Source organism: Rousettus aegyptiacus, unplaced genomic scaffold (assembly GCF_014176215.1).
Source record: "Rousettus aegyptiacus isolate mRouAeg1 unplaced genomic scaffold, mRouAeg1.p scaffold_m13_p_3, whole genome shotgun sequence".
NCBI lineage: Eukaryota > Metazoa > Chordata > Mammalia > Chiroptera > Pteropodidae > Rousettus > Rousettus aegyptiacus.
Window position 1 is genome coordinate 160,786,869 of NW_023416306.1, and position 24,113 is coordinate 160,810,981.

General features: G+C 38.7%; 1 protein-coding gene across 2 annotated transcripts in view; it reads left to right on the top strand.

Annotated features, from left to right (window-relative positions):
- FLRT2 (fibronectin leucine rich transmembrane protein 2) overlaps nucleotides 1–24,113 on the top strand; it is a 94,054-nt gene that overhangs the window by 59,833 nt on the left and 10,108 nt on the right. The window lies entirely within an intron of this gene.

Genomic DNA, 24,113 nt, shown 5'->3' on the forward strand with positions numbered 1-24,113 from the left:
GTTCTCAATACCAAATAAGAGACCTAGTGGGAAAAGTAGGCCATTTCTGGTTCGCCGTTATTTTCCTGTCCTCACACACATTATTTTCTGGGTGCCATGAAGAAGGCTTAGAACAGTGTATTTGACTATAGTGAGCAAGTTTCTTGCTTGGTCTGTTGCTCATAGCCAACCTGCACAATTCCCCCGTGGTGGGTTTGTAGGTATTTGAGATCTCTGTGTTGGGTTTGGGCTCATTTTCCTTCATTTTTGGAAAGGATTATGGCTACATCTCTCAGGAAATGAGTGTTCGTTTTTTGACTGTTCAGGAAAGGCCTTTTAAAATCCTGGTGTTCAACAAACAAACAGTCTCCATCCTTGCACAGGGCAGGGAATCGGCCTCTCACACAGGGGCCAGGAAACAGCCTTCTCTGATCATTTACAGTGGTTTGTTTCCACACATTATCTTCTCTTCCAGATCTGGAGAATGACACAGAACCTGTCCTCATGGATTTAGCCGGGGTCAACTAAATAACAACTAGTAGCCCTAATCTTTACAAGAAACTTAAAATGAATCAAGCATTTCTATAAATATTTAAACAGTTGAACATTGTTTTTTCTTTTTTGAGACACTCAAGCACCTTTGTTTGCTACGTGTCATGCTTATGCCTTGTAGAATCGTGGACCAAACTAGAGATTAGACATAAACACAAGACAGGCTTTTTTTGAAGTCACTTTTTCTATTTTAATGTAGAAAGGGGACTGCAATGTGAGAATTTATTTTCTGGATTTGTCCAATATGCAAGAAGATGAAAGGATTTCAGATTAGAAGTTCTAAGGTAACTGAACACATCATTTGAAATACATTCTTTTTCTTCTTCGTCTTCATCGTCTTCTTCTTCTTCTTCTTCTTCTTCTTCTTCTTCTTCTTCTTCTTCTTCTTCTTCTTCTTCTTCTTCTTCAACATTTTCAATGTTTAAACTCTTTTTGTCTATCAACATGATACGTGGGAGAATTCAAATGTTTCATAGGCGAGCAGTTACCTTGTAACTGCAAAGATCAGAACACGCTAACTGTGCCTTGTTATGTGATGTGTTGACTTTCAATTGATATTAAGCACACTTTAAATGGTAATGAGAACGCAGAGCTGGGAGATAGCATATGGCTTTAACAATTCGATTTTAAGAAGGCAAGCAAACATTTGAAAATGATAGTTTCATGATAGTGAAAGTCAAGGTGAAGTCAGAGTGTTTGAATGACAGAAACTATTTCTTCTCTCTATTCCTTTTAGCTATGCCTTTATTAGATTTTATTAGTGATAGGAAAAAGTAAAGAGGAAAACCAGAATTTTCTATCAAAATCTGGATCAAATTAAATATGACATAAGGCTTTGCTCAAAAGGTATGACAGTATTTTGGTGCTTTTGAACTCAAATCATCCTTTCAAGTAAAATTTAATATGAAAAGTCAATTAAAATATAATAAGGAAAAATGTAGTTCAAGGAGCTGGAAAATGAGAGAAAATGTGTTAAGGCATGAAAGAACGATGAAGAGAAATATTAGCTATTTAGGCATGAACTACATTTATGTATATTACTCAGTACATAGTCTCTTATTAACTAAGAGAAATATGTGAGTTATGAGGTGAGCAATTAGGAGATAATTGATTTCTCTACAAAGAAAGACATCATGTAGGTGCCATTATAAGTTTGTTTTCTTTATCTAATCTACTAGATTTTGCTGACTGTTACTCCCAGATAACCAACTAAACTGTATGAGATTATTTTTTCTTAAACTGCACTATTTTCATGGTTATAATCTTAATACAGAAATAACAAAATGCAGTCAACTTTAAGACATTTAGAGGGTCTAAAGAATTTGTGAGAAATCCGTCTGTTCACAGAGACACCATGCTTCTCCACAGTACGGTCATTTTTGCTTTTGCAGAAATCTTAAAGGCATTGGTGAATTATACACTAAGATGTGTGGCTTAAAATTATATACTGACTGATAGGATGTTACAGCTGAGCAGCACTGCAGAGATGATATAGTGTCTTGGTATCTTTTTACATAAGCAAAATCGACTTATTTACAGTCATAAACGTAATTGTCTGCAGTTGGGAAATAAACCCTTGACCTCCTCAGTTTTAGACTCTGTAAGGGCTTGTCTACACTTGTCACTATTTCACTTCAGTTGTTTCATTCAAAAACTCTTAATCCAGTTACTTCGTAGAAACACAGACTAAGTCTAATGATGAAAATGATGATTACCATTTATTGAGCATTTACGGCATTCAGGCTATTTACTAAGTAAAGGCTTTGCATTAGTGCCCTCATGTAATCTTTACAACCATGTTTTAAGGAATTTTTTGATTAAAGAAGTTAAATGATTTTCTTAATATTTGCCTGCACTTCAGGAATAGCAGAAAAAAAATGTTTGGACATGCAAATCTGTCTGACTACATATATTCATTCTGGAATTAAACAGGTTTCTTAATTGAGTAAAGTTGTTCTGTTGGAATTCTAAACTTCTTTAGATTTTCAAGTGATTTGGGGTTGTAATGCATGGGTGATGTTTACTAGAACCCAGATACTAGAAACAGATTCAGAGAACCACATCTTCTCTGTCATCCTCATCAACACATGATGTCTCCTCTATTCATCATAGAGCTTGGCTTCTTATGGTGACATTCAGATTCTCTGAGAAGTTCTTCAAATCTGAAGCCTCTTCTCAGTTGAATTCAAAGGTGACATTCCATCCATGGAACTCACGAGGTGTTCAGGCTGAAAGAGATATCAAGCATTATTAATTTTTTTTTCCTGTTATGGTTTTAATACTCAGACCAGAAAAATGAAATGACTTTCCCCAAGGCCACAAACTAGTTAGTGACAAACCTCAGAAGAAGACTTGGGTCTCTGGAATCATGTCTTTACCTCTTTCTACTATTCAGACAAAGTAGTGTTGAGAATGGACTTAATCATATATGACATATTTTATGCAGCTATGCATTAAGATGAAATAAGGGAAATGTTTTTTTTTTAACTTTGTTTTAAATTTCAGATGACAAACATGAACAGTTTTTAGCCTCACAAAGCACTCTTGAACCCAATAAGCTAAACATTTTCCAGTGTCGGAGATGGCTATATTCTGATTGCTGCCTCCTGACCATTCTCAAGAATAATCTTAATAATTACCAATAAGTTGGTGGTTACTGAAGAGACAATACATTGCTATTCTTAATTTTTAAAGTGACCTTGTAAGGTAGGATTGTTATCTCTGTTTTCCAGGAGAAAACTTTGATTCATGGAAGTTAAATGACTTTAACAATGTTATACGGCTATTCATTAGAATATTCAGGAATTGAATACTAGTTTCTCTAACTGTAAAGCTTACATGTTTCCCTCTGTACCACTTTGGATTAACAAAATGAAAGTCAAAGAATTAATTAAAGTAGAAGAATTATCAAGTAGGTCTAAAATGCCATGCACAACAAAATTATCTCCTTCTTACATTGGGCTTTAGACATTTAGTTCAGTCATTCGTTCATTCATCCTTTTTTTCTTCAGTGAGTTAACAAATGCATGTGTATACTGCAAATGAAGAAACAAGGTCACAGGACGATTAAGTAACTTCCCCAAGGTCACACAGTTAGGAAGTGGTAAATCTGGAATTTAAATCCTAGACTCCAATAAAAAGATAGGCTGCATCCAGCAATAGAAAAGTTTAAATGACATTATCCTGGCAAGCATTAGAAATAAAGTTTTGAACAGGGCAGTACAATGATACTTTCAGGATGTTTATCTGCAAGTAGTTGTGGGTGATTAGAAAAGAGAGGCTGGAGACAATGAGGTATGAGACAGTACAGTTTAGCTCATTTATGGGAGAAGCAGTAAATGTATGAAGAGGAAGTTGTAAAGAAAGAATTGACATCACTAGTGACTCATTTGGGTGGTAAGTTAGAAGGACATAGGAGTGGTGACCTTTTTACTGTGGGTAACTGACAGGATGTCAGTGCCTTTGGTCAAAATGGAGAAGTCAGGAGAGCCAGAGAGATTTGGTTTGAAGTTCTAGATGGAGTATGTCTATTCATGGCCATGTGAATTTCTCATCAGATGCTAGAACTGGGTTGAAGATTCGAGATCTAGCCTTATAAGATTAAAGCAGTAACATTTCATCATATATCAAAGAGAAGAAGTTACATGAGGATAGAACTGTGAGGACTGTCCATGTTTAGGGTTTGGGAAGAAAACAGAGATGTGATCAGAAAAGTTAGAGGAAGACTGACAGAATATCAGAGAAACTGATGGAAGGGAGAGTTTAGGGAAAGGAAAAGTGGTCAGGGATATCAATCCTTAGAAAGAAGTCAACGTGAACGAAGATTGAAAGACACCATTGGATTTTGAATCGTGAAATCATACTGTAGGCTTTTTTAGAAGGAAATTTCAAAAGTATTTTAGGATCATGTAAAATGGATTATAGGGAGCCAGAGGGCAAGAAATAGAGATAATATAATTTACATGAGTACAAGGAGAAAGATGGAGTAACAGCTTATAGGACTTTAGTGCTGAGAAAGCTTTTTTGATATAGGGAAGACCTGATCATCTTTGTCATCAAAGAAGACTTAGTTTGAGGTCAAGTCTTTTACTTTTGCAAATGCTACCCATCTTATCTACTCTGAGTGCTCAGTAAATGTTTGTTGAATAACTAATTTAGTCTTTTATCAATCCAGAAGGATAGATCTTACACCCATCTTTTATATTTAAAAACCATGTAATCAAATAAGCAGATGGAAGCCACGTTCTGTCATAGACATGAAGATAGGAGAAGGTTTAATGAAGAACACAGGGTTAACTTCATAAGGGAGAAGGTTCAGCTGATGGCCTGGTAGGGACTAAGGCTCAGGAAGTCAGTAAGGATGCACAGGCAGATACTGAAATGATGGAGAGTAGGATGAGTTTGAAGGGGAAGCAAAAAAAAAAACATGGAGGAGACCAACTGACAGAATGCAGCCCAGGGCAGGCAGGAAACTGGCAGTTCAAACTCTTCAGGGCCAGGCTGAATTTGCCGTGGATTCATACACTATTGTTGAGCCATTTTGTCAGCAATGTTTACAAGCACTTTTGAACTTTAAATGACATGGCATGATCCTAATAAAGAGGTACTGGAGCACAGCCAGGCTGCCAGGACTAAAATCATGCCCAACATCACCAGTTCCTCAGAGAGGCTATAGGCCTCTGGGTAATAGAAGACAGCAGGCTGCCCTAGCAGCTGGTGAGGGTCAAGATGCAGTGGATTAATGGCCTGGGGAGAAAAGCCTTAAAGGTCTTCTCACCTCAAAGGCAAGAGCAAAACCTTGGAATCAGAACACTTGAACTTAACCCCTATTCTGCTACCCACTACCTAGATAAACTTGAGCAAATCTGTAGAACTGCCCTAAGCCTCAGTTTTGTCTCATAAAATAAGATCAATGGCAACACTGTCCTTACAGAAGTTATAGATGAGTATTTTGTAAATTCTATTCAAATATTGGCTCTGTAATAATTATCATTTTTATTGGTAAAGTCACAGAGATGTGGCTGGCTAAAAAACAGTACTAGCAGAAGGATTGCCCTGTATCTGGCATTCAGTACTCAGAAATGGGAGGTTTGTCCTTGCGTCCACCATGAATATTTTGTATAGCAGGCTATACAAGCGATCACTCCTGGAGGTCAAGTAGAAGATTTCATTGTCTATGACAAACAACATTTCACGGTCTGTATGGAGGAAAGGTCCTTTTCACAATAGACACTTTTTTAAAAACCATATCTAAAATTTTTCATTACATAATTATTTATGATAAACAGTAGTGAAATGTGTATTGTAGGTATACATATATTTGCATATATATTATATATACATTTATATATATATTTTATATATGTATATATATATATATATAAAATACACATACTCACCTGTAGTTGCATATAAAAATTTATATATAAGTTGCATGTAAATACTACCTTGGGTATTTTTGTTGCTTTTGTTGTTCTGTTTTTTGCTTTTCCTAACAAAACTGTCTTTTCCAACAATGATACATTTATTTCAATTTCTCAGTGTAAGCTTCTTGCTAAAACAACCTATTCCTTGTGCTCTGTTTGTGAGTGACCATTGCAAATCATTCCTGATATGCTCCTCTCCCTAGCAGCTTCTCCATTGGAAGGCAAGATGGCACTTCTGGTTTCATTAAAGCACTTTGTAGCTTGGAGAATAAATTGGAAAAATCAGAATTGATTACACTCTGTGCTTCCTTTGCCATCGTCAGGGTTTGTTCAAAGCCAAGGTAGAGCTTGCAGAGTGAGAGAAGCTTAAGGGGTGGGGGAGTCTGCATTCAGTACAGAAAACCATAATCTGGCAAAAGTTCCAATTATCGTGAAGCGTGACATGGAAAGAGTAGGTGTAATTTTGCTTTCAGAACGTTTCCTTCATGCCAATGACTTGTTTTCCTGGTAGCAGAGTGGATCTGGCAATTTACTTATTAGGAACCAAGTTGCCATAAGGTTGTAAGTAGGTGGCACAGCCTTTGATGCGTGTGAGCTTTGCGTGGGAACCCTTTATTCTTGTATAAAATAAAACTAACAACCATTAGGAAGACATGGCAGAGAAAATCTGCCATAACCTTAGATTATTGATCATCTCTGTTCTCAGGTTTATTTGGGAGGGAGTTAAGAGAGATGTTGGGGTGATTTTCTTCTTTACAACTCAAATGCTACTTTCTGTTCAAATCTTTCAGGTAGTCTCCATTAAATAACCCCTCTTTTTTCTGCCTTGATATAATTTTTTTGCATTTATGGCATTTATGACCTTCCTTCCGCCTTTAGCTGTTCATCTGTCCATTTTCCTTGTCTTCGTCTCTCCAAGGTAACATGTAGGCAAGGGCTTGAATTGGTATATTTCTGAATTCCCTCAAGGCACGTCATATGGAGCCCTTCTCTTAGTGTGTGCTTGGTAACTGTGGCAATTATTCAGTGAGGTAAATGCCAGAGAACAGTAGATGAAGACTTCTTTGCTTGTGTCTATAGAGAAGAGGAAAGTTGAGGTTCTGGGCATCGGTTCTTTTTTTTTTTTTTTAAACACCTTTAGCACCTGGTCTTCCAAGGTGGTCTCCCATCCAAGTACTAACCAGGCCGACTCTGCTTAGCTTCCAAGATCAGACGAGATATAGGGTACATTAAGGGCGGCATGGCCGTAGACGAGGCATCAGTTCTTAAAGGGGAAAAAAAAAGAACATGTCATAATGCTTTCTAGAATAATGTCATTGACTGAATAACTGATGAGCTCAAACCAGCATATAAAGAATGACCCTGTCTTATTGTTCATTGATGAGTGAAGCTCTCTGCTGAGCACAAGATAAGGACAGATAAATAACTTCTGTCAGAAGATGAAGGAATCTCTTCTTTTCTGTTTTTTTTTTTTTTTTTTTTTTTTTTGGTCAGATCTTGGCACAGACCTGAATTAAGAGACCTATGTTAAGAATAGAGAAAAGTTCAAAGATTAAAATTGTACAGATTTCTGGGTAACAAGAAGAACAACTTCCTTGCATCTTGGTGGGACTGTTTTGACGTTTTAAAACATACTGCTTTCGTTGAAGCCTGCATATATTGCGTTCTTCAATATATTTCTATGAACTCAAGAACTTTACATGCTATCCTTTCTAAATTAACCCCATCCTGTCTTATTAGTTTTTAAAACCATGTTTTTGTGGAGTGTTTTTTTGTTGATTTTGGGAGATGGGATGGGTTTGAAAATTGTCACTTACTTTAAAAATTGAAAAGGAACTTAGATATAATCGAATCCATCTACTTCTGTAAAGACGTATGGCATGATGCCCAGGAAAGTTAAGCGACATGCCTGTGTTAGTGGATCGTTTAGGAGTAAAATGTTTCCAAACCCTTACCCAGGTTTTCCTTTAGTTACTATATCTTATTTAGTTTATTTTTTCGCAGGTTAATATGATGTCTGGTAATCTTCTCTAATGTCCATATTTTATTTACCCAACTAAATTGTAAAATTTTCAAGGACTCGGATCTGATCTTTGACTTCTATTGATGACTCACAAAGAAGCCCAAGTCTTTGAACATTATTATTCATGGTAGGTCACACCTTAAGGATTAATGACAGCAGTGGGCTGCAATTATTTGCACAAATTGCTGTGGGTGAAGAAATTGAGAGAGAGTTAGAAAACTCCACTAACGAGGAGAAAAAGAGACATCAAAACCAAGATAAATAAGACGAAGGATTGTTTTTAAAACTGAAAAAGTTTTTTTTGTTGTTGTTCTTACTGTTTTTGAAATTGGACTAATGCTAGAGGGAATAAAAGTGTGCAGATAAACGAAATTGCTCTAAATAGCTTCAGTTCAGCGCAGTGCTAGAGAAATATCTTCAAAGAGGGTTTAGCAAATGAGAAGAAATTAGTCTTTCCTGCTGTGCATGTGCACAGAGAGGTGGAATGTTGGGGGGGGGGTTAGGAAGGAAAATGTGAAGATCATGCAATGGCTTCCCAGCCTCTGGCCGTCAGTGCTTGTTTCGGAAGACTTGACCCTTTGACACGGAGGGTTCGAAATCTTCACAGGTCACAGAGAAGACACTGCTAAGAATCCATAGCCCTTTGGGGCCTAACTACAGTGCACTTAATAAATAATTCAGGTAGTCAGAAGTGCTTGGGTTTAGAAGACTTCAAACGTGCTTTTTCACCTTTTCCTTTAGTATTATCGCAAGCCTTTCCATCTGATTCTGTTTAAACCTACACCTCTCTCTCTCCCCCTCTCCTTTCTTCTCTCTTCTCTTCTTCTCCTCCTTCTTTCACTTCTCTACCCCCCTCCTTCTCTTTTCTCTCCCTGTCTTTTTAAATCATCTTTGTCTCTTTCTCTTTTGTCAAGAAAAAACATTCTGGAAGCCCATTGTTTTATTTTCTCTCAGGTACATTTTGCTTTTGATAAATCAGAACTATAGTTGGAAATACAGAGCATTATGGGAGCTCTGTCCATTGGATGGGGCTCAGCATTTTAGTTTGAGTCGATAATAAGTCACAGGTTTCCCAGGTTTTAAGGCTGATAGAATCATAGTACACATTTGAAAATTTATATAGTGTATAAGTCATCCAATATCAATCAGAGATAATTAGGAAGTTATTTCAGTTAAATTAAGAAATCAAAAAATATTTAATAACATACAGACACAAAAAACAAATTTAAATGGACATGGATTTTTCCAAGCTTTTGATATGCCCAGGCTTTCATGTGCGTATGGAACCGTTGATTGCATTAATATTGCTTTCTCCGCCGAATGCATCAATTCTGATTTCCTGTTCACTTTCTCACATTGGAATGAAAATATTTAAGCACTTGGAGAGTAATCTGAATGTAGAATCATAACAGATTTTTAAGATTCTGCCTCCTCCATCCCTACCTCCCTGCCTTAATTTGCAAGCAACTTCAACTGACTTGCCATTAATGTTTTTCTTTGCCATTAACGTTTTTCTAAACCATTTAACTAGATAGTCATATGAGTAACTCCCTTTTTGTATGCCTACGGTATTGCTTTGCAAAATATTTGTTCTTATTATATATAGTACAAAAGTATAATTGGCATAATGTGGTTTGAGACTCTTGTTAAGCCTAGAGCTTGACAGTCAAGAGAGTATGTGTGAAGGTTCTAGAAGAATACCTGGACAGCTTCTAACGCCCAGTATGTCATGGGGAGAGTCTACGTATTTCATGAGCACAGTGCTTTCTGATATATTTATTAAGTAGAATATCGGTAAGGAACATTCTGCTACAGATATGCCAGCTAGTACATATCTAAGCTGTGTGATTTTTCTTATCAACAAATTGTTTAAAAAATGTGTACAGTTCTCCTGTGACTGATCTGCTTTCTCGAATGTTCTAGAAAGCCAGGTGGGTTTGACTATAGAATTCTCAAACCCCACCAAGTTCTGCGTGGAAGGTGGCAGAACTGAGAAGCTTCTTCTCTTCCCTCAGGGTTCCATCCTGAACCCTAAGCTTTGCATGCATACCCCACACTTGCGCTCTCTTCCTCCTAGATAAAACAGGCCTAGAGGTGTCATGACCCTGGGAGGACACTCAGTGGAGAAGCCCACCCCGGCCCTGGGAGAAGGTTTGGGGCAGGAAATTCTGGAACCTGGCTTCTCAGGTCATAGCCTAGAAGGGGCTGTCCAGGCTTCAGACAGCCACAACCGTTGGCCCCATGCACACCTTGCCCTGATGGGAGGTTGTGGGTTACAGGGTTGAGGGTGGTACCGTGGTCAGTTCCAGGTCCTTCGGGAACCCCCACTAGTTTTAACATTCCTCCCATGCTCTGACTTCCCTGAAGAGTGAGCAGGAGAGTCAAGGAGACCGAACATTCTGAGAAAACACCGGGGTCACAGCTTAGTGACACCCAGAGGTAGCTAAGAGAGGTGGCTGTTTCACCTGGGAATTCACTTCATGAAGTCCTGACCCTAAGTACCTACAGTTTCTGCACCTGGGAGTCTGTCCAAAAGACCATCTCACCGCTTGTGAGGAGACGTGGGTCTAGAAATGTGTGAACATGCTTCGAGTCGAAGCAGAGAATGCACAGGCTCCTGCCCCCCTTGACTGGGGCCCATCTTCACCTGCAGCAACCCTGGGCAGCAGCTCCCACCCCTGTGCTCAGGTAGCATTCATGAATAATGCAGCGCTGTCAAACCCTGGACTGCACTAGCAATGTTTTTGTCACTAGGGTCACTAAAAGCCTCTTTTTCAAATTATCTATGGTTGTTTGCCAAGCTGTGCTTATAGCTTCAGAAAAAAAAAGAAAAAGCCAATGCTTTTCTTCACTACATAGAATAATTTATAGGTAGAGACGAATTTATTCGCTAGGGAACAGCGGGTGGCCTGCGCCTTTCCCAGTGGAGGGGACATAATGCTAAGCAGGGTGGCAGGCTCCAGTGCTCACCACAGAAGCGGAGAGACCCTTCTAATTAATTATGTGGTTGTGTTACCCAGCATGGGCATCTCACTTTGTCATCAGTGTTCTTGTTGAGTCAAAGCCGTGTTTATTTATTTGCTATTCATACATCATCTACTTCCAAAGAGAATTTGTGACAGCTGGAAAAAAAATGTGTGGGGGGGAGATGTATGTAGGAGGCCCTCTGACACAGGACATTTGAAGAGAAAATTCTGACAGGAGAAGTTGGGAGCTTGCTTTTCCTCCACGAGCTCCTTTCCTTGATAAAATTTCCTGCTCTACTTCATCATTGCTTCCTGTTCCCCAAATCATCTTCCAACTTTTTGCTGTACAGATTCAGGTCATCCTTTTATTTATTTATTATTTATTTTAATTTTATTTTTCGATCATAGTTGACATTCGAGATTATATTTCATTAGTTTCAAGTGTACAGCAATAGTGATTAGACATTCCAGATCATCCCTTTTGATCTTTACATCCTCTCACCATACCCTCCTCTGGTCCACTTAATGTAGGCTGTCCATTGCCCTCAGAATAAAATCCAAATGCTTTGCTGACGCTGCAGGCTTTGCTTGACTAGGCCCCTCAGAACCCTTGGCGCTCCACTTGCCCCATCCCTCACAGAGCATCTCCAGGCACGTTGGTCTTTTGGCTGCAGGAAGAAGCCAGGCTGGCCTTCTCTTCTACACTTGTGTCTGCTCATACTCAGCCCTGACCACCATGTTAGCCTCTGTTCTCCCTCCTCTTGATTGTCCTGGACTCCTGTCCATAACAATTCTTCATTCTTTGAGAATCCCATTGTCCAAGATGCCACCTGTGATCACTATATCTGAACCTACACCCATAGACTCCCAATATTCTTTGTCACACTTTGACACATCCTTCACGACATGGTTCACAGTTTTACTTCAAGTCTCAAGTTGGTAGCTTTTATTTGATTTTTTTTTTTTTTTTGTCTTCCTTTCTAAACACATCATCTTGCTAACTGTCAGGATTTGGTCTTGTTCAACTTGCATCATAAGTGTCTTGTACCGCATCAGGCAACAAAGTTCAACAATTGTTTGACGAACGAATGAGTGACTGTGAAGTACTGACTTTTGTATGAACGAACTATAGAAATGATCCCTGAAAGTATAGTCTTAGAGATACTAACTTTTGGAAATGGTCTCATCCACCTCACTCAGTTGAGAATGTCTGCTAAGAATTTCTGCCTGTGTAGAGAGGGTAGTGTTCTAATCCAAAGGAATTGGTTTATAATTATAAAATTTTAAATGGCGGGGAACTGGTAAGGCAAAGTTTTAGAGGAAACGGGCCCATTGGGAATCCACATCACATTAAGTGGCTGGCCACTCATGTGTCCTTTTCCTTAACCTGCTTCTTGAGTGTTTTAAGAGAGCAGATCTGCTGTTTCCATGTAATACTTTGGAAGATGAGCCCCGTTAGATCTGCCACGACCCTCCCGTGGACCAGGGAGTCCTGCGTTTCAGCCAGTTGTGAGAGTGTAGCTAAGGAAGGGATGAGCAACCCGATCTGATTTCAAACGTATGATGCTCCCCTTGGCAATCTTCATATTTTAAAAGTGCTTATCATCCCAAACTTCGCATTACTCTTTAATACTTGGCTTTTAAATTTTATTTGCAAGTAAGGATCAGAATTTTTTTCTGGACAACCTTTAAGGAGCTGAGACAAAACTGTCTTCTCATGTGCCGTGTGTGTGTGTGTGTGTGTGCGCGCGCGTGTGTGTGTGTGTGTGTGTGTGTGAACTGTGTTGCTTCCCTCTGGTGGCAGCTATGTGCATGTGGGCCTGGGTGGCATGGGCTGAGTCAGATTGTAGTTTACCTATCTTAAAAAGAAAAAAAAAACATATGTTCTCTTGATTTTGTGTGTGTGTGTGTGTGTGTGTGTGTGTGTGTGTGTGTGTGTGTGTGTGGTGAGAGCTCTGTTTTAAGAAAATACAAGCTTCTTGCATGAGGGTAAAGTTTGAAATCTGCAGTGCCCATAAATGAAAGCAGTATTCCATCTGTGGATAAACCTCTAAAAGGATCCGTTTGTATGTTTAAATTCCTCTGCGTTTGCGGAACACATCTCAAAATTTCTTCAAGTGAGAAAGGCCACCAGTATAGATTTTATTTAAGGTAGCTTCTCAAATCCCTTGTGTGTTTTTCACTATTTTCCTTAGAATTATTCGTTATATGCTCTGTGTAGCTACACTGGATATGATTCTGATGCTTGCCATCTGAGATTTTATTTTAGATCTTGGAAATCACTTGGTTTTATCTTAACCCACATCTGATCATACTTCGCGGGGGAGAAATGTCCTTGAGAAAAGGAGAGAAGGTCAAGTATAAGAAATAATCATCTTTATTTTGTCTCTTGTTCCCTCTCATCCCCTAAATCCAGCAATAGTCCCTTGAACATAGCCTGACAGTTCGGCATGACAGGTGTTCTGAAGATGAGAAGGTGCATTGTAAAAACCTATTTATTCAGTAAGGAAATTTTATACATTTACATTCAGAACCATCTCTCTAATACTGAAATAGGCTTCAGCAATGAATTTTTCATTTTTTTAAAACTCGAAACCAGTTAACTCACCTGGAAATACACACTGTGTAATTTCATTCCATGTGCTAATCAGTATCACTGACTGAAATCTGTATTCTCCTTATGAAGGAAACACCAGATATTCTGTTTCATTATGCATGTTACATATATGGTCCAATATTTTGGTGGGAATATAGGCCATGTTTATGGTTTGGGATTCAGTTTATTTTTTCATAAGCATTTTTATAGCTCTCAAATATGCTGGTCTATTTTGTATTGATTCTAACTGTGGAATGTTAAAATGCTGTGCAATTAAAGCACAGTCGAATAGTCGCACTGAATTTATGTAAATATTTATGAGTTGTTGGTGTTATATGAGCAGAACTGTATATTTTTTCTGTGGTAGATCATAAAGGCTTTACCTGAATTCAGGTCATAACCACTATAGAACTGAAGTGTTAGTTTTGTAGTGTGCTCAGACATGTCTTTCATCAAACGAAGTTTGTAGCAGTGGGTCAGGCTGACCCCATTTCAGTAGTACTGTCAGTCAATAAGAGCACAGAATTTGATGTTATTTTGTAAAACAAGTAGAGTGCTGTTGTAATTGCAATTATTTTCTAGTCGCATGTTCTATGCCTTTTTCTAAGATAGATCATCGAGCTTCTTTGTGTATGGGGACTATTTATCCACCTCTTTATCTGTCCCTCAATCTCTCTGAATAGGTTAGTGTAGCTTAAACCCCTTGAAGCCTGTTCTGAAATATCATCTTGGTGATTCCTTTGTGGGACCTCAGACTGAAGATGTTGAAGAGTTTTTACAGATAGCCTCTTCAAACAAAGTAATCATCTGAAGGTCATTCCTTGATTCGTTCATTTGTTCCACAAACACTGTTTGCATCCCTGCCTCATGCTCCTTTAGGCTCTGAGGAAACAATACTGAACAAAAGCAGACTCATCTCTGGCTGTGTGGAGCTTACAGGAAGGCAGGACATGGCTCAGGAGCAAGACTCTCCAGTTCACGCCTGTGTTCAGATCCCCATCCCCTGTCACTTATCCGCTGAGTGGCCCTGGAGAAACTATTGTACATGGAGCCACCTAATTCTTCTTTGGGGGTAATAGCAGTATAAAATGCATTGCTTTATTATGAGTCAGTGCATATAAAGTTCTCAGAAAGTATTTGAAATTGTAAATACTAAATTATAAGTGATTTTGAAATACCAAAGTAAGTCAAGTGAGTGTTGGGATATACAAGTAAAAAGTTGAGAGAACAGTGTCGGATGGAGAGTTAAGCGTATGATTCATTTGCATAGAGATGATAATTTAAGCTTAAGACTTGGATGTCATTCCCTTCTGTAGGGAAAGAAAACCAATGCCTGGACCCGAGCTTACTGGACTCACACCGAATGGGTAAAACTGAAGAAGGAGAGCCTGCAGAATAGGAAATAGCAGGAAGAGTAGGAAGAAAACCAGCAGACTGATGTCATAGCAACCGAGGAATGAGAATGTTTCTAAAGGGCATGCACAACCAGTCTAAATGATGCTGTGAGGTTAAGTAGGAGGAAAACAGGCAAAGTCCTTTGGATTTAGCATCCGGGGGCTGATTATTGACATCAGGGAGAGATGCTTGTGGAAATGCAAGGCAGGAACCAGTGTGGAGTGTGATGGTGAGAGATGGATGGGAGGTGAGAAAACAGATATACTGACGACAGACTATTTCTTTTTTAGGAATTTGGCTAAAAGGAGAGAAATGTGACAACAGCTGGGGGGTAGGATTTTGGGTCAAGAGGATTTTTTTAAGTGGAAAATACTGAAGCATGTTTCAGTGGACCAGTTTGACAGTGAGATGAGAGGTTGCATACACAGGGAAGGAGGAGATAGAGAAGTATGTTCTAGATAAGCCCGTAGGGCGAGCGTTCCAAGGAAGAGATGATACGGTAAAGCCTTAAGGGAAAGGACTTGGGTGCAGATGCAGGTGGACTCACATGGCTCGGAATAGAAAAACGTGGGACATCCTGTCTGATGTCTTCTGTTTATTTGCACATTAAAATCAGGTTGTTTACTGGGAGTGAGGGGAGAAGGTTTGGAAGGAGAGGGAAGATTGACGTCACCTTTGAGGAGAATGGAAGAGAGGTCCCCCTCCCCATGAAGTGTAATGGATTGTTAGATGCGATGAGGTCTTACTTTAGGTTGATGATATTTTATTTAAGGTACACCTGGTCTATGCTGTTAGATGACATTCTTGGGTTGGAATCTGAAACTCTGGCAGGCACGGGGGAGATTTGGCTTGTAATTGGGTGGAAGATGTTTGCTTGAAATGAAAGTGACCGTGGAGATTCCCTGGCTTTCTGCTCTTTCATGGGTACAATGAAAGAACAGGAGGCCAGGGAACCAGGGGTGTTGGCAGAATTTTTGAAATGTTAGATTATAAACCCTAAACGTGTAAAAAGAGAGAAATGTGGTATAGTGGGAAGGGCATTGGTTTTTTTTCAACAAGGAAAACTGAGTTGCAATTCTATCTCTACTATTTGATCTTGAGTAGGTCACATTTGTCCATGGTCATTTCCTCATTTATAAATTAGGAATAATGATGTCTTAGCTCCATGAGTATTTCACAATACTAGCAGTGGCTAATGCCCAATAGATATTCAAATATTTATCTGCATCTGACTTCAAGTTGGAAATGTACAGGAGCCTAGCAGTGAATCATTCAAGTATAGTTATTTGCTTATCCTTCTTTTGAATTATCAAGAACTGTATAAACATTGTGCTCAGATGTCTTGTTTTATTTCGGCTCAGGTTGTCTTCCAAATAAGAAAAGGAGAAAAGAAGGGAGGAGAGAGGATGACTGTCCTCTCTTATCCCACTTCATGGTGCATGACGGACAGGATGGAGGGCAGCATGGAAAGGACCACACACATTCGGAATGAGCACTGCAAGTTTGAACTGTAGGGCGGAAGGGGGAAGAAGAAACCTCTCAGACTTTCTGGAGTTAAGTGCTCTTATGGGATTGCCTGGACATGCTCTTTTGTAGAGAAAAAGCAGATCTAGCAAGATTTACCCTAAATTTACTGCTTGGTGGATTGCTGACCCCACTTTCTGTAGATTTTTCTCCCGTAGAATTCCAGGAACGCTTGATACCAATGACATCTCATGCCAAGCTATTAGTATATATCTAGTGATCATGTTTGGGCAGTTGGTGATTAGTTTCCCTGTCAACAGTTCCCCCACCTCACCCCATACACACACACCGTGGCCCCACATGAAGACCTGCCCAAGCTGTACAGTATGGTGGCAGCTGACCTGGCACTGTTGGACAACAAAGCAGGCAAAGAAACTTTGTCATCTGTCTTACTACCATCCTATAAGTAGCTGTGAAGTCTTTCAGACACTGCCAATTCTTGGCACCTCAATGCTGCCCATCAGCTGGGTAGCTATTTGGTTTCCAACGCCCTGTGAGCTGTGCCGTGACGTGGGGAGAGTGGATAATGGGTCCCTGGCTAGTTACCCTTTACCTGTGTGTGTCAGTCTGCTTTGGCTATGTCACCCAAGTGCCTGGCAATTGCTACCTTTATCAATTTAAGCAGTGGGGAGGGGCTTAGTGAAGTGAGTATTGGTTTTAGTACCATTCGTAATGTCAAACTGAAAGCTAGTATTTCCTTAGAGAAAATTTACGATACCATCTTCTAACCAAACTATCTCTATGGCTTCAGGCAAATCGCTTTTTCTCTGTGGACTTCAGTTGAGGTCAATAGACATATTTCCTATGGGTTCTTGTGGGATTCAATGAAATGAAATATTGAAATGCTGTTGGAATTGTAAAGAACTTTATGCGAAGAGTTATTTGGTCTGATATGAACCTCTATTCAACACCTGGGGCTGTGCCATAGTTATCTTTCTAGTAACTCCATGCCTAGAAAGGAATGGGCACACCCTGTCCCCAGTCATTTGCTGGGCTGTGCTTGGTGCTGGTCTGACTACATTTTGATTCTTCTCCATTCTGGTCAACTCATGTCAAGAAGTCATTGCCAGAGAAGGCATCAGCATTGCTAAGAGTCGGGAAGAAATGAAGAAATGGGACATTTACATAGGAAAGGAAAAGAGCTCAGAGTCCCAATCAATGTGCCTACATATTTCCTATGGTTGATGGGTGGGAAGGAGTATGTGTGTATCTCCAAAGGAAAAAAAAAAAAAACTATGATCAAAAAAGTAATGCAAGAACAAAGTGAAATTTGATGGATTCAAAATAACTAGCTCTCTACCAAATTAGGGACAAAAGCTCCCTGGAGAAGGAGGCTTTTTGTAATTTTTTATTTTTTATTGAGGTGAAATTGGCATATAACATAAGTTTCAGGGGTACAACATGTAGTTTGACATCTGTATACACTACAAAGTGATCACCACCAAATGTCCATTTACCATCCTTCACCCTACAGATGACCCCATTCACCCATTTTGTCCCCCTCAACCTTATTCCCTAACCACCAAGTTCTCCATACCTATGAGTATGTTTTAGTTTTGCTTTAGATTCCACGTATGAGTAAAAGCACGTTGTATTTGTCTTTCTCTGTTTGACTTAATTAGTATAATATCTTCTAGGTCCATCCATGTTGTCAAAAAAAGGCAAGATTTCATTCTCTTTTATGTTTGAGTAGTATTCCACTGTTGCTATTATTGTTTTTAAGCTGCTAATAGGAATGACCAGCACATAATTAGTTTATTTTTTTCATGTGTTAGAGGATAGTCTATGTGATTATAGTTCTACAACAACCGTGAGAGATTAATACATCATTTTCTCTACTTTACATATGAGTTAACCTGAGCACAGGGAAGTAAAGTCATATTCCTATGTTAGCATAGCTGGTAAGTGGGGAAACTGTTCAGGTCAGCTGTCCCTAGAGCCCAGCTCTTGCTCACTGCATCATCTCTTCCTCTCTTAAATCACAGTTTATTGAGCATATTTAATCACTACTTGGCATTCTTTGTTAACTTTGCATGCATTATATCCAGTCTTCCCAACAATTTCATTAGCACAGCTTATGATCCTCTCTTGAGATGAATAAAGTGAGAGTCAGAGACGTTAAGTCAAGTGCCCATTATCATGCCATTAATGAGTGGCTGAGCTGAGGTCCAAGTTAAATTCTGACTCCAAATTCTTTTCTTTTTACACACCACATGCCAGCACTCTAATTCTCACATGTTGGTTTGATCCAGAAGAGAGAACGACTAGTTGTCTCAATGCTCTGAAAAGAATTCCTGGTAGTGAGTGTCTAGGGAATCAAACCTTAAAGTGGCTGATCGTCAGACAAAAATGGGGAAAGTTGACAAAATGTACATGCCTGATCTTGTTTGAAGACCTGCCAAACCAGAACCTGCAGGGGTGGGACCCAGAAACCCTCTTTTTCCATCACCATCCCCTAGTGTTTGGGATGACCATCAGGGTTGAGGAATTGCTGGATCAGATGATGGGAAAGCTCTCTCCCAAAGATAAGAGTTTAAGAATCATGAGGTGCTTGCTACCTGTTTGAGCAAATGAATGAATGTATGAATGAACGAACTTCAATTAACCCTTTAAAATGCAATGAAAGTATATAAATATGAGCCGTAGGAGGTTCATCCTATATGGACCACATAGTTTTCTCTTTCCTTTAATTTTATTGGTGCTGTCTAAATAAAATTCCTCAATCTCTGGTTTATTGAATACCCTGTAGGCCCAGTCTTGCAGTCTTAGATTATGCAGATTTTCATGGACCCAAGGGTGGTCAGTAGGAGCACCCTAGAAATTGGATTATGAAATTGAGAGCTGCCTGTGACAGTAATGAATGTGTCTTCAAAGTTTATGCATTTGAGTTTATAACATTCGTTGTTTGTTCTAAACTTATCCCTATTATTTGAATCAACTGCATTGGAAATCTTATGAGAACAATCTTTAAATGTGTTAGAGAGTTTTATGCTTGCCAGGAGAATAGCATTTTTTTTTTTTTGGTCCAATTTTAATGTTTTCAATTCTAGACGGACTGGAGCCAGAAAATTGTCAGCTGTTTAAATAAAGTGTTTTCTTTCTTTCTTTCCCTCCTTTTCTCTTTCCTTCTTTCTTTCTCTTTGTTTTGGCAAAGAACAATGTTTGTCTAATGAGAAAATTTAAAGGGCTTGGTTGAGGTTCAGTGAATGAGATGGAAAAAATGGTTTCAAGTTAAGGGGTGTCTATTGTTATATTTTCCCCAAATTCCTCTGCCAATTCCCACATCTTGGCCAGCTAACTACTGAATTCTCCTGATTGTTGTATGAATAGTATTTATAACCTGTCTTCAGGAATGTGGAAATGTGGATGAGATCTATAAATTGCTATAGTGTTTCTAGATTGTAACAAAGACATTTGTAATGTAGTTAAGCCTGTGGATCCTCCACCTGTGTGTGTCCCATTTTAAGCACAAACTGCCTAACTCCAGAAGCTCTAAGTCTGATGTACCCTAGGACGGGAGTCTCTAATCCCCGGAGCCCTGGACCTGTGGTCTGTTAGGAACCGGGCCTCATAGCAGGAGGTGAGCGGCTGTTGAGTGAGCAAGCGAAGCTTCATCTGTATTTGCAGCTTCTCCCCAGCCCTAGCATCACCGCTTCAGCTCCACCTCAGATCATCAGGATTTTCATAGACGCACTGTTGCCAAAAAGGTTGGGGACCGCTGCCCTACGATACCGGTATTTTTGGGGCAATCTCTCTTCATGGTTAGCTTTCTCATTTGTATCACTTCATGCACTGTGCTGTCTTGTCACAGTGCAGCCAATGCTGGAATCATTAAGATTTTATTAGGTTTGTCCTAGTATCATTATATTATACAATCGGTAGTGCTTATTGACAGTTCCTATTTTCTGTACTGTGATTTTTATAGTCTGAGTTTATTAAGCGCTCTTGGAATACAGGCTCCTGGAATTAATTAAAAAAAAAAAAAAAGCCTTCTTAGGCAGCACTAGGAGAGAAACACTTGTCTGAAAGCTTTTACATGATATGTGTGCTTTAAGTCTCAGTTCCTATGAAAAGAGTTAAAATAGCCCAGAATAACCGCTGCTGTTACTGTCATCTGTAACAGATTGGCAGGGCTAGGATCTTGCTGTCTCCCAAGTACATTTGTTGCATGTTGATTTACACACAGGCTTTAGAAACTGTGTTTTTTTGCTCTTAAATGAAAATTTCTGTTTTTACCTACCACCTTCCATTAAGCCATTCTTCATAATCTCTAGTTTCCTGGAGAGGGAACATATTCAATGCAGCATTCAAACAAATAGGAAAAAAAAAATATCTTGCTCTCGATATTTGAAATTCATCTTGTAAAGCAAAATCTTTTTATTCCCAACAGTTAGAGACGTACAAATGAAACGGCTAATGATTTTGAAACATGGGCTTGTTTATTATCAGGACTACTTCAGTGCGAAGCAAAGAATTGGGGGGAAAGTCTCGTGCCGTCAAAGTTTTGTTCCTTCTCTCGGCTGGGCTGGGTTTCACCTTTTCATCCACATTTGAGCCAGCTTGTATCCCTGTGCAGAACATTTTAAATCTCCTCCTTGGCTTGCACCGTCTTGTCCTTCAGATGGTCACATAGATAGTCCTTCCCCTGCAGCATCTTTGATACCCTGTGGACTAAGAGCTGTCTACACAGTAATGCAATTCCCTGGTGCCCTGAGCTTAGATCTCTTCCCACAGTACCATGGTTCTCTGCTCATTCATTTCTCTCTCCTCACTAATTTTAAACTTCACAAAGCCAAAAACCACATCAGCTCCACAAAAGACTGTATTTTCATTCTATTGCTCAAGAAACATTAGTCGAATAAATGAATGAATGACGTGTTACATTTTCATGCTTTTTTGATGTCCCTGCAAAGGAGCATTTTTAAGTTCTGTTTATTAGAAACCTATCTTCAATTTTCTTTATAAAATCAAGATACTAATATTAACCTTCTAAGGTACTTAGAAGATAGTACTAGTCATTGGTTCTCAACTTGGGGAAGTTTTGCCACTCCAAGGACATATATATGGCCATGTCTAGAGACATCTTTGAGTGCTCATGGTAGCCCCACAACAAAGGAATAAAGGGACCCAAAATATCAACAGTGCTGAGGCTGAGAAATGCTGGGGTAAGTGACCATGTGCAGAATGTGGCAGGTCAAAGGTGATTTTACTTTGCTCTACATATTGGAGTTCATCTCTTTAAATATCTCTAACAGTAACAAAGCACAAATAACAGTTTATAATTATTATGTCCTTGCCATGTGTCAGAAACTATATAAACTTTTCATGAATATTATCCTACTTAATCTTCTCTAGAGTGCTGTGAGTTAGGAACTATTATGATCCTCATTTCTCATGTGAAGAGACTAAGACCTAAAAGGTAAATAGTTTATCCGAAACCCTACAGCTACTAGGTGTCAGAAGTGGGATGAAAACTCAGGGCCTAGAATTTTGACTATTGCACTATACAACTTTTTCTCTAAATACTGTTTCCTACTTAAGGTCCTAAAGTATTTCTGCCCTCAGTATTCAGTAGGAATTTGAGCTGAAAATATAGAGGAAATTTTAACCTACTGAAATTAAAAAAATAATTCCATGTTCATAATTTTACACTTGCGCTAATTTGAACAAAGATATCGTATGTTGGCTGGCATCATATGTAGGCTGTTGTTGATCCAAGGATGAGAACAAATCTTCTGTGCCCTGTTATTTTGTGGGATTCCCAAGAAGCTCCAAAAAAATCATGAGTTTGTTTTCAAATTCAAAATTGTCCAACTTTCTGTAATATAAGCATATTTATAAATCTTTTGTACATAAGTATATTTTAACATATTTTTGCAAATACAATGGATGCAAAAGAATGAAGGAGGGAGACTGCCATATCTAACTTTAAGAAAAGGAACAGAATATGTTTTGTAAAAATAAATTGTACCTGTCATAGCCGATCAATACATTGCGATCTTCTAGATGGTTCTTTTTTCCTATAAAGGTGGATAAACAGTCATAGTTTGCTCCCTGTAACCTTATGAGGAGCTTTCTTCAGGACCACATCCTCTCCTTACATAATTCTAAAAGAACCACTCTTAAATAAAATATACTTGCAAGAGCTCAAAGCTTGAGACAGAGGGTTGGCTGATGGGACCTTCTCTCTCCTCCAGAGGATTCAGCTGAGGCAGGTGGAAAATTTACAATCTGGATACATAATGAGTCTTCAGGTCCATCCCTGACACTTTGTTGACTCCCAGTGATTATGATTATTGCTTTGAGGTTGTTAGCTGACTAACTTCCCAGGTAAATGCTATAATCCTCAAGTACTGGTGTATTGTTTTAAAGGCCCTAAAAACTTGCGGTATAAACACAGGTAAGAACCTTTTTTTTGTTGTTGTTAACTTAAGAATTTATTTAGAGACCCCAGAACAGCTGTTTTCCCCATTTAGGAAATTCTGTTCACTGTGTGCTACCATCACACTTTGAAGATTCCTGTGAAATACTCAAAAATACATTAGGTTCTATTACTTTAGTCTCATGTTCCTACCTCTTTCAAATAGTAAATGATAAGTATTTTGTCCTTAAATAAATTATGCTCTGTAAAAGTGGGCTCCTCTGATTACAGTTAACTCTTAAAGCTCCTACCAGACGTTAGTGCTTGTCATTCAAACATTTTCAAGAGTCCACTGTGGCTGAGTGACTCAATATAGTCATTATACTGCCATACCGAAAAGATGTCATTACATATAAGATGTAATTTGAGACTGTCTCTTAAGGACAAAAGTGATTAGCATGCCTTTTGCCTTTACTCTTCACAATAGAGTCATCTGATATGCTCTTACACTTATTTTACATTTAATAAATTAATGCATTTGGATGAGTAAGATGGCGCTGTGTTAAGGGAAGTGCTTCTCAAATTTTAATATGCACACTCTAGGTTCTCACTAACATGTAGGTTCTGTGTTTCCAGCAACTTCTGACGTCAAGCTCATGCTGCTGGACCAAGGATCACACTTGAGAAGCAAGCTATTAGGGAACATTGAGATGGTTTGAAAATTTGAAACCTGAGCTAAGGATGGCATCAAGCTGATGGCATTAAACTCAATTTTCTTATACTACCTTTTGTTTATTATAAATTATTCTTTAAGCATATAGGGAGGGATTTTGAACAGGATGGCTCCTGTTCAATGTCAGACCATATATTTGTAAGTTTAACAAATTAAATAATACTTGATTTTTATAAAGCACACATCCATCTGTTTTTGCACAGAAGGCAATTCCCTTTTAAATGTCCCTGAACAATAAAATATGAATTTTATCATTCTGGTCATCAAAGGCATTTTTTAGATGATTCACAGTCTTTTAAATTGTAGAACAAATTCATAATATCCTTGACACTTAAATAGCACTTTTTTTCCTCCTTTTAAATTATGTGTCTAAAGATAGCTAAGGGGACAATTTCAAATAGTTCCTCCGTGCTTTTAGATATAAGTTGTTTCAGTCTTTGGGTATTGGTGAGAATTAAGAAACTCATAGCTTGCCATGTCCTATCATGTTAGCTTATTTTGTAGGAAAATCAAATCTGGCACCTTTCAATTAGCTTCTTTACCTCTTGAATCTAAAAA